The 10805-nt window shown below is 36.0% G+C and overlaps 1 pseudogene; it reads right to left on the minus strand.

Annotated features, from left to right (window-relative positions):
* Positions 1–9187: 9187 nt before the first annotated feature.
* LOC101587834 lies at positions 9188–10478 on the minus strand (annotated as a pseudogene).
* Positions 10479–10805: the final 327 nt, after the last annotated feature.

The following is a 10805-nucleotide window of genomic DNA, read 5'->3' on the forward strand; positions in this document are numbered from 1 at the left end:
ATATAGATATATATCACTGTTGTATGATATATTCAGATCTTTTGGAAAAATACTCATATGTGAAATAGCTGGGTTGAATAGGAGTTTCAGACCTAGATTTTAGAGGAGTTTTTACACAGATTTCCATAGTGTTTGTTCTAGTCAACATTCCCACCAACAGTAAAGTTCCTTTTCCTCCATAGCCACTCCCACATTTGTTATGAGTTGATTTCTTGATAACAGCCAGTCTTTCTGGGGAGAGATGCTATCTCACTGTTGCTTTAACTTGCATTTCTCAGATGACCAATTCTGTGGGTCATTTTTCCTGTATTTATTTGTCATTTGTATTTCATCCTCTGAGAAGTGTGTATTCATCTATGATGCCTCTTTTTGGATTAATTCTTTGAATTTTGAGGACTTGAATATTTAATTCTTTATATATTGTAGATAGAATTCCTTCATCTGAGTGATTGTTGGTTAAGATTTTTTTCCCAATTTGTGGGTGTTTCTTTCACTCTGTTGGTGATTATTTTTGATGTGCAGAAACTTCTCAATAAGATGAGATCCCAATTTATGATCTTTTTGAGAATTTTTCATGCAGTTTGGTTTTTGTTCATCAACTCTCTTCCTACCCCTATGTCTTCAAGACTTCCACCTACTTTCTCTTCCTGTAGATTTAGTGTTTCTGTTTTATGGTTTAAATATTTAATCCATTTTGACTTTAGTTTAGTGCACTGTGATAAACCTGGATCTAGTTTTAGCTTTCAGCATGTGTAGTGCCAGTTTTTCTAGCAGCATTTGTTAAAGAGGTTATCATTCTTCCAGTGCACCTGTTTAGCCCCTTTGTCAAAGATAACGTAGCTAAGTATGTTTGTAGTTGTATCTCCATCTTCTAATTTGTTCCATTGATCCTAGTTTGATTTTTTCCAGTGGTATGCTGATTTTATAACAGTAGCTTTGTAGCATAATTTCAAGTCAGAGATTGTAACCGCTCCTGCCATATCTTTGTTTTTTTTGGTGGAACTGGGGATCGAACTCTGGCCCTTGAGCTTGCCAGGGAAGCGCTTATTCTACTGAGCCATCTCCCCAGCCCCATCCTGCCATATCTCTGTTGCACAGGATTCTGTTTGCTATTCTAAGTTTTTTTCTGGTTGGAAATAAATTTTAGGAATGATTTCTATAGAACTATGAGGTACATTGATAGTATTTTTATTTTTTATTTTTATTTTTATTTTTGGCGGAACCAGGGATTGAACTCAGGCCCTTGCGCTTTATAGAGAAGCACTTATTCCACTGAGCCATCTCCTCGGCCCCAGTGGTATTTTTATAGACATTGCATTAAATCTGTATAACAATTTCTGGACCATGGGCATTTTCACAATATTTGCTGTTCTTGTCCAAGAGCAAAGAATATCCATTTTCTGTAATCCTACCTTCACTCTCTTTTTTCAGAGTATTGTAAATTTAAATGTATGGACTCTTCCTTTTTTTAGATTAATTCTTAAGTAATTCATTTGTTTGAAAGCTATTGTGAAGAGGAGTATTGTTTTTACTCATTATGATTGTTATTTTTGTATCCTGTCATGCTACTGAATTTGTTTATGAATTATAGAATTTTCTTGGTAGAGATTTGTGCATCTTCTCTATGAAGTATCATGTCATCTGTTTATAATGATAGTTGAAATTCTTTCTTACCTATTCTTATTCCTTGTATTTCTCTCTCTTTATTTATTTATCTAGATAATATTTTCAGAACTATATTGAGTTGGAGTAGTGATAGTGAATATCCTTGGGTTGTACCTGATTTTAAAGTAAAAGCTTTCAGGTTTTCTCTATTTAGAATGATTTGGCTGCTGGTTTGTCATTGATGGCTTTTATCAAGTTGAGGTATAAGGCCATCTATTCCAATTTTCTGTAGGTCTTTGATCATGAATGAGTCTTGGAACTTGTCGAAAGCGTTTTCTTCATCAATTGTGATGATGATGTGGTTTTTGGCTTTGACTCTATTGATATAGTATATTACATCTTTATATTTGGATATGTTGAACCATCCTTGTATGCCTGTGATGAATCTTACCTGATTGTGGTGTATAATTTTCCTAATGATTTGTCTGATTTTGGTGTCAGTAAAATACTTGCCTCCAGGAAAGATTTTGGGAGTATTATTTCCTTTTCAATTTCATTGAATTGAAAAGGTTGAGGAGAATTGGGATTAAGTTTTCTCTAAATTTCTTGTAGAACTCACCTGTTAATCCAGTGGGATCTGGGCTTTACTTTGTTGGTAAGTTTTGATTACATTTTCAATATCATTGGGTGATATTGGGTTATTTAGAGTTTTTGTATCTTCTTGATTCAGTTTTGGTTATTTGTACCTATCTAGGAATCTGTCCATTTCTTGTGTGCCTTTGATTCTGTGATAGTGAAAAGTTTCACAATGGCAATTAATGATCTTCTGAATTTCCATAAAATCTGTACTAGTTTTGCTCTTTTCATTCCTTAATGCCTGAATTTAAGTTTTTTTATTTCCTCTTTATGATCATCTTGGCAAGGGATTTGTCAATTTTATTTAATCTTTCAAAGAACCAGCTTTCGAATTCATTAATTTTTTTGTATTCCTTTTTTTGCATTCTTTTCCACCCTAATCTTTAAAATTTCCTCCCATCTTTTGGCTTTGGGTTGTTTTGCCCTTTTTTCCTAGAAGCTTCAGGTGCAGCATTAGGGTATTTATTTGTTCTTTTTCTGTTTTCCTAATGTGTCAGTTCACTGCTTTAAGTTTCCTTCTGAGAATTGTTTTCATTGCATCCAACAAATTTCAGTAAGTGTGCTTGAATTTTTGTTGGATTGTAGATGTTTTTTAATTTCTTGCTTAATTTCATCTGTAATCCTTTGGTTGTTGAAGAGTGTGTTACTTAATTTCCATATGTTCCTCTGATTTTTTGGTCTCTTTTGTCATTCCTTTCCAGTTTCATTGCACTGTGGTCATATAATCTGCATGGGATAATTTGCATTTTCTTTCCTTTACTTAAGCACGACCGATGGACTACCATGTGGTCTATCTTAGAGAACGTCCTGTGTTCAGCTGAAAATAAAGTGTATTCAGATATTGTTGGGTGGAACACTCTGTAAATGTCCACTTAGTTCATTTGTTCAAAAGTTTGGTGCAGTTCTACTACTTCTTTACTCCTTTTTTTGCCTGCTTGACCTATCTTTTTGAGATAAGGAGGGTGTTAAGTCTCACTCTTAAGTTTGTTTCATTGGTTATTAGATTTTTTTTTCATATCCTTTACAATTTGTCTCATATAGTGGGTGATCCAATATTTCTTGCATACATATTTATGGATGTTGTCTTTTCCTCGTGAGTTTTCCCCTAACAAGTATGTAGTGACCTTCTGTATTTCATTTCATCTCTCTTGGTTCGAAGTTTAGATTATCTGGAACAGAATAGCTACCTCTGCTTTTTTCCTGAGATCCTGGAGTATGTAGTGTTGTTTGGCATACTTCAAATTTCAGCCTATGAATTTCTTTTTCAGTTAAATGTGTTTCCTATATGCAGCATATAGCTGGACTTTGTTTCTTGATCCACTGCCAATCTATTTCTTTTAATTGGTGAATGGAGTCCATTTACATTGGGGCTTATAATTGATATGTACTGGCTTAAATTTGTCACACTGTTTTCTTGCTGTTGGCTCCCAACTTTTCATGTTTCTGTTTGTTTGCTCTGTGTTGTGAGTTCCTGTGGTTGTTCTTATATTGTAGTAGGTACACTATTTCCATGTGCCTCTGAGAAAAATATATTCTGCTATTGGGTGTAACTCTCTAATGAAACATAATAACTTCACTTTTTGAAGGTTTTCTTTTCATCTGTGATAATTATTTATTGATTTAGTTTGTCTAGTTCTTCTATTTGTAACATTTGGGTACTGAGTTTGCACACTGTAATTACGTATATATCTATCTAACCTGTTATTTCCAGTAGTATTTCTTTGAACATGTTGGATATGTCAGTCTATAGTGTATATATGTGAAAATTGTTATGTTTTCCTGTTGAATTGTGCCCTTAACCAAAATTTTGTGATATCCTTTGAGTCTTCTAATCAATTTTAGCTCAAAGTATACTTTTAAAAATCATATAACTAGTGCTACTTGTTTTGAGGTTATTATTGCATGCAACAGTGAATTTCTTTTCAAATTAAATGTGTTTCATGTATACAGCACATTGTTGAATTTTATTTCTTAAACCATTCTCTCAATCTGTATCTTATGATTGGGGAATTGAGATCAGTCATACAGAGAGTTATTACTAAAAGATATTGACTGATTCTTGTTATTGTGTTATTTTCTCTTATTAACTCCCTTCTATTTAAATGTTCACCTTATCTGATATATTCATTCAAATAGATATTCTGTTATTGTTAGTTTCATTGTCTCCTTCTGGAATATCCTTGAGAATGTTATGGATTACTGATTGATGGTCATAATAGATGATAATTTTTGAAGAAATATTTTAATTTTCCATCAATTTTGAAAGATAGTTTTGCAGGATATATCAGTCTGCATTAGATGTCTTTTTATGAGTTTACCTTTATATGTGATTTATTGATTTTCTCTAAAATATTTTAAGATTCTTTTCTTGTTTAGGACTTCTGTTGCTCTGACTGCGATGTATCATAGAGAGGTTATTTTCTAATTGTGACAGTTTTGCATTCCTATAATGTCTCTCTTATTTGAATATTGAATTCTTTTACTGTACTTGGAATTTTTTGCTATTATTTCAATAAACAAATTTGTATGTATTTTATGCTATATTGTAACTTTCACAAATTACAATTAATGTTATATTAGTCTTCTTTACAATTTCAGTTCTTTTACAATTATTTTTTATGCTCTGTTTTTGTTTTTTATGATGTCACTCATGAATTGGTCATCACAATAGCCCTTTCTTCTAGTTCTGATGCTCTTTCTATCTTCAAATTAATCACTTCTACTGCTGATACTCTCAATAGCATTTTTAATGGCCTAGATTGTTGTTAGGTACCTTTTCATGAATATTAATTTTTTTATATTCTGGTCACTCATGCTTTGTATTATTTGGTTTAGCACAGCTAGCTTTTTATTAGTGTATCCTGTAGACTAATTAATAATTTTATTAGTAGGCTCATTATCTATTTAGTTATGTTTTGAGCTTACCAAGTACCCATTGAACAGTTTTGCTATCATTTTCAATAATTCAGCTCTGCTTTGTTTGACTTCTTTTCCTTCAATGGCATACAGACCAGTTTTGGGTAGTTGGGAGGTTTAGAGATGTTTATTTGCCTAATATTGTCATGTTTGTAAATTATTTTTGTATCTGAGCCTTCTGAGTTAATTATAATGAAAACCTTGTCACAAGTATAGAAACCTCTTTAGTTGATATTTCCTTTTCAGCAATGCTCTCCAGGCATACATTTTGGTATTTGTCTCTTTCCCAGGATTGAACCAACTTTAATTTCCTGGGAGTAGAGGTTGCAGTGTATTGTGCACAGTATCCAGTTCTCTGTACCTGATTTCCAGTATTGGCACAAAAGCAATATATATATTTGAATGAAGGGGAAAATGATTTCTGGTAACATACTACATTGTGCTGATTATGGTAATAAAATCAGCAACATTAATACTGTGAAAGACCAACTAGAAATTTATAAATCATAGTAGCCAATAATGCACCATCTTTAACCATAGAAAAGTGATCTGTAATTATAGTCTAAACATTAAGGGAAACTAGATATTGAATAAACATCTATGTAAATTGAAATACTTTATAGCTACTAACAATAGAATAGTGTTTAACAATAATAACATAGAATTAAGTAGCTATCTAAAGATTAATAATATAGTTATGTTAATAAAAGTAAGGGAGTTGGAATGCAGAGGATAAAAATATAAGACTTAAAAATGTTTTCAATAGAAGATGAGAACAAAGATATAGAACTTAGGGGATACTATTCAGAAGGAAATTAAAATTATTAGCATATAGTCATAGAAAAGAACAAACCAAGAACAAAAGAAAACAGAGCAAAATACAGGACATAAAAGAAATATAAGAAGGAAGAAAAAAGTAAAAAGAGGAGAAAAACCATTAAAAGAAAGAAAATTATATAAAAGTGTGATAAAAACACTCACACCCACCCCAAATTTCCCTGTGTGTTCACCGTGTCCACTAGAAAGTTGATTGTTTAGTCTTCTCCTTGCTGTCCCATGCCAAGGGTGTAGAAAATGTAGGGCTTGTATGGAGTTCATTGATGGTTGATTCTGGGTGGTATGTAGTATCTTCTACTGCTCAGTGTTCATGCCCATGTCAGGGTAGAAGATGTTATTCTTAATCCTTCCTTTTATTCTATCACTGTCAATGGGTTCAATCAGAATATGTTGTTCCTGGTCATTGTCTTTCCATCTGGGTATGGCCATTCAAAAGACACCTTTTTCTGATCTTTCATTTATATCAGGCATGAGGCCAAATGAGAATTTTTTTCCTTTAAATCTTGTATTTATTTATTTATGCATTTGGTACAGGTTCTTACTAAACAGCTCAGACTCATTGGGATCCTCTTGTCTCAGCATTCCCCAACGCTGGGATTACAGGTGTGTACCACCATGCCTGGTTTTCATGGCTGACATGGAGCCCTCGCTGTTTCAGGGTCAGCAAGGCATGTGGTACCAGGGATCAAATTTTGTTCCTTGTATTTACCAGGCAGGTGCTTAAAATATCAATCTATCTCTCTAGCCCCCAAATTAGTTTTATGATAGGACTATTGTCCCAATACCATAATAACATGAGATAGGGTTCATCAAATAATTTTGGATTTAAAAAAATTCTATAACTTTATACTGAGGCCTTTGTGAGCTTGTTGCCTTGGTAGTTAATGTTTTAGCCTTCAATAAATTTGACTTTTCACTGCCTTTTCTATTTGTATTTTCCAGTTCTTCATTCAGAACATGAAAAACCTCCAAAAAAGCCCTTGGACTCGCATTAAATAATGTGGTTCTTGTGCTTCTTTTATAAACTGTTCATATCACATTGTTGCCCCTTTTCACTCTCCAATCTTTTGGCATAGACTGCTTTGGTTTTCTTTACTATTGTTAATTGGTGAACTGTTATTGTGCTCTTAATAACTTTAGGTTATTTCTCTTATTTCACTGTCTTACTGTCATGCAGTTTGTCTCCTTCTTTTGAGTCAGTTCTGCCAACTACTTCTGTCTTTTGTATGTGACTTCCCCTGGGGTTTTCTGTTTACTCTGGCTATTTTATGAGGTACCAGAGTGAATGATGATGTTTCACTTCTTTGTAGTTTTTCTCAATTTTTTGCGTTCACAAATATAAATATCTTATTCTAAGGATTGTCAAAACTTGGATGAGCATGTCAAATATGGATTTGCTTCTATATATAAGGTTTATTAAAACATTCACTCTTTGGCTGTTAACATGAATATTGTTTGTCTTCCCTTGTGATTATTGCTGTTTTAGTGGAAATAATAATTTCATGAAAGGAATGATAAAATGTACATTTCTAGGCCCTATTGATAAAGATATCTTTCAGTCTATCTGAAGTGAGTGAGCTAACTTTCATTTTCAAAAAGCAAATTCCTGTGATTGGGGAAATTTGCAAAATAGTGAAAATATACACATTACCCAAATAAGGAATGCTAAACTAGTGATTTCCAGCTGATGAAATGTGCTATAGCTATAAATGTAGAAGATTACCATATTTTAGATACAACTATTATCTTTTATTTGGCTGCTTGTTTCAAACCAGGAAATTATATACTGTACCTGTGTGATTCTTTCTTCTATCTGAGAACTTCTCTTGTGATTTGAGGCTTTGCAATTTTTAAGTGTGCTTTCCATACTAGACAGCAATCATACAGGCATCACAAGAGAGACTGTGAGAAGTGTAGTTTCAGGCCTATTCTGCAGCTAGTAAATCAGATCCTGTATTTTACAAAGATCCACATGTGGTTTGTGTATATGCTAGTATTTTAAAAACAAACATTGGGGTAAAAAATATGGGTCCTGTCCTTAACTATATGTTCTTGATTATAATAACTTGGGATATGATGTTTATTGTAAGGTGAACATACATATTGAATTGGAATTGTAGTATGTTACTAGTTCAGTGGCACCATGTAGTTGCTACTAATTACTATTGTCAATTTTACTGTGGTTCTTCCCTTCTCAGTATTGTCTACATATTTCTAATAGACAGCAGATAGCATCTGACTCTTGAATATATGAATCTCTGTAGGATTATATAAATGTAATGTACTTTCTTTCCTTACCTTCTGTTATGGTTTGTGTCTAGCTATCCCCCCAAAGCCTCATGTAAATTATGGTGCAAAAGAGGATGGAGGAGTGAGTGGCTTGAGGGGTGAGGCTAGAGGAGCAAGGCAGGGCCTGAAGGGAGGGGCCAGAGACTTGAAAACCTTTGAAATGTTTAGCTTGTACTTTCTCTTTTTTTTTCAGACACCAAAATTTTTATTTATACACCTTTCTGCTTTCTTGTAATAGTATAAACATTATATATATACATTATAAACCAAATTAGTTTTTTTGACCCAGGGTTGTAGTATAGGAAAAATCATTTTACAACGTGATGGCAAATCCATGCCTGTTTTTGTTACTGTGGCCCCTGTCAACCTCTGGTTATCACCTCTGTCCCTTCTTGACTATCCCTTAATGTTCTATTCTAATCACTGTGAAATAGGGACTAAAAGGGCCAACCTCAATATTTTGAGATTTACAAGAAGCCCTAGCCCTAAATAACCCAAGCTGTCAGAAACATTTAAATTCTCAGTTTCTTTGACTTCTGATAATGCTCCATGGACTCAGAAATTAATAAACCTGTAAACCAAGCACACAGGTCCAAGTCCACACGCCAGATGTGGGCCTGGCTGATAATGTGCATGGCCTTTGTGACCGCCACTACCAACTTCCAGCCTAAGGAGGATTGACTTGACTGAGCACTTCCAAGTCCTTGGAGCTCCTGTTTCCCCAAAGATGCTCTTTTGTACTTCCATCTTGCCTAGGATCTCTCCATTCCCCCTGCCACCCCTGGAACAGTATGAAGGATGACTAGTCCCAGGGGGCCCTTGGAGGACACTGGGAAAACAATTGCAGAGTTGATGCCATTTCCTCTTGGGAAGAAGTGGGCCTGTACAAGGACAACCTCTGGAAGGTGAGGGCAGCTCTGGTTCTCAATAGTGGTAGTGATCAGCCTTGAAGGAGCCATTATGGGAAAGGCCCAGGTCCTTGGCCTGCTTCTCAGTTAGCTTGGTCAGCTTCACATTTAGCTTGCACAGGTTAGCCTCAGCCACTGCTTCATCCAGTTTCTTGGGCAGAAAGTGAACCCCAAAAGGGTATTTGTCTGGGTGAGTCCAGAGCTCAATCTGTGTCAGCACCTGGTTGCTGAAGGAGCTGCTCATCACAAAGCTGGGATAACTCATGGCACAACCCAGGTTCACTAGCTAGCCTTCAGCCAGCAGGATGATGCGGCGCCCATTCTTTAGACTAGCGGTCCACCTGGTGTTTGAAGTTCAACTTGTTCACAGCATTCTCATTAAGCCACTTCATGTCAATCTCCACATCAAAGTGTCCATTGTTATAAACAATAGCATCATCCTTCATCTGCTTGAAGTGCCGACTGAAGATAATGTCCATACAGCCTGTGGTGGTGACAAAGATGTTGCCCTCCTGACAGGCTTCATCCATGTAGTGACCTCATAGACTTTCATGGCAGCCTACAGTGCATTAATGGGGTCGATCTCAGTGATGATGACACAGTCTTCAAACCCCCTCAGGGCCTGGGCACAATCCTTCCCTACATTGCCATAGCCTGCTATAACCACGACCTTTCCTGCAATCATCACATCTGTGACCCATTTGATGCCATTTTGAGGGATTCCCAGTGGCCATAGAGGTTGTCAAACTTGCTCTTAGTGACAGAGTTGTTGATGTTGAAGGCAGGCACCTTCAGGATCCCCTTGGCCACCACCTTCTATAGGTTGTGCACCCCAGGTGTGGTCTCCTCAGAAATGCCACGGATGCCTAATAAATTTGTGGGTACTTAGTGTGGACAAGGTTGGTAAGGTCACTGCCATCATCCAAGATCAAGTTGAGGGGTGCATCCTTGACATACAGTCTGCTCGATGCACCACAGGTACTCCTCATCAGTTTCACCCTTGCAGGAATACCCTGGAATGCCAGCCTTGGTAATGGCGGCTGATGCATGGTCCTGTGTGAAGAAGCTGTTGCAGCTGGACCACTGCACCTCAGCACACAGAGCAACCAGAGTCTCAATGAGGAAAACGGTCTCCACAGTCATATACAGGCAGCCATCAATGTGGACACACTTCAGTGACTTGGAGGCAGAGTACATCTCCCATATGCACATCTCCCATCTTATACCTTGCAATGTCCAGGCAACCAGGCTGATGTCTGTGACTTTGTAGTGCAACTTATCAGACATGCTGGCAATGATTTTGCACACTGGGATGGACTCGGGTGAAGGCTGTGCCTGCTCCGACATGTGGAGAGGGTCATCCTGGACACAGCAGTGCCCCAGCCTCTCCTCCATTATCTTGAAACTTGCAGTAACGGTGACCTAAATAAACCTTTACTTCCCTCATTTTGAGTGGTGGGTATTTGTCCCAGCAATGAGAGAAGAGTAACTAATACACTCTCAAATTTCCTTCTATAAGTGGATAGACAATAACACTTTCAAAAACTCTGCTACAACACTATCATGTGGACTGTTTATGCAAAAGTTTTTATTAGTCACAATTAGTACATGACT

The sequence above is a fragment of the Octodon degus genome, unplaced genomic scaffold (genome assembly GCF_000260255.1).
Source record: "Octodon degus isolate 3935 unplaced genomic scaffold, OctDeg1.0 scaffold00063, whole genome shotgun sequence".
In the NCBI taxonomy this organism is placed as follows: Eukaryota; Metazoa; Chordata; class Mammalia; order Rodentia; family Octodontidae; genus Octodon; species Octodon degus.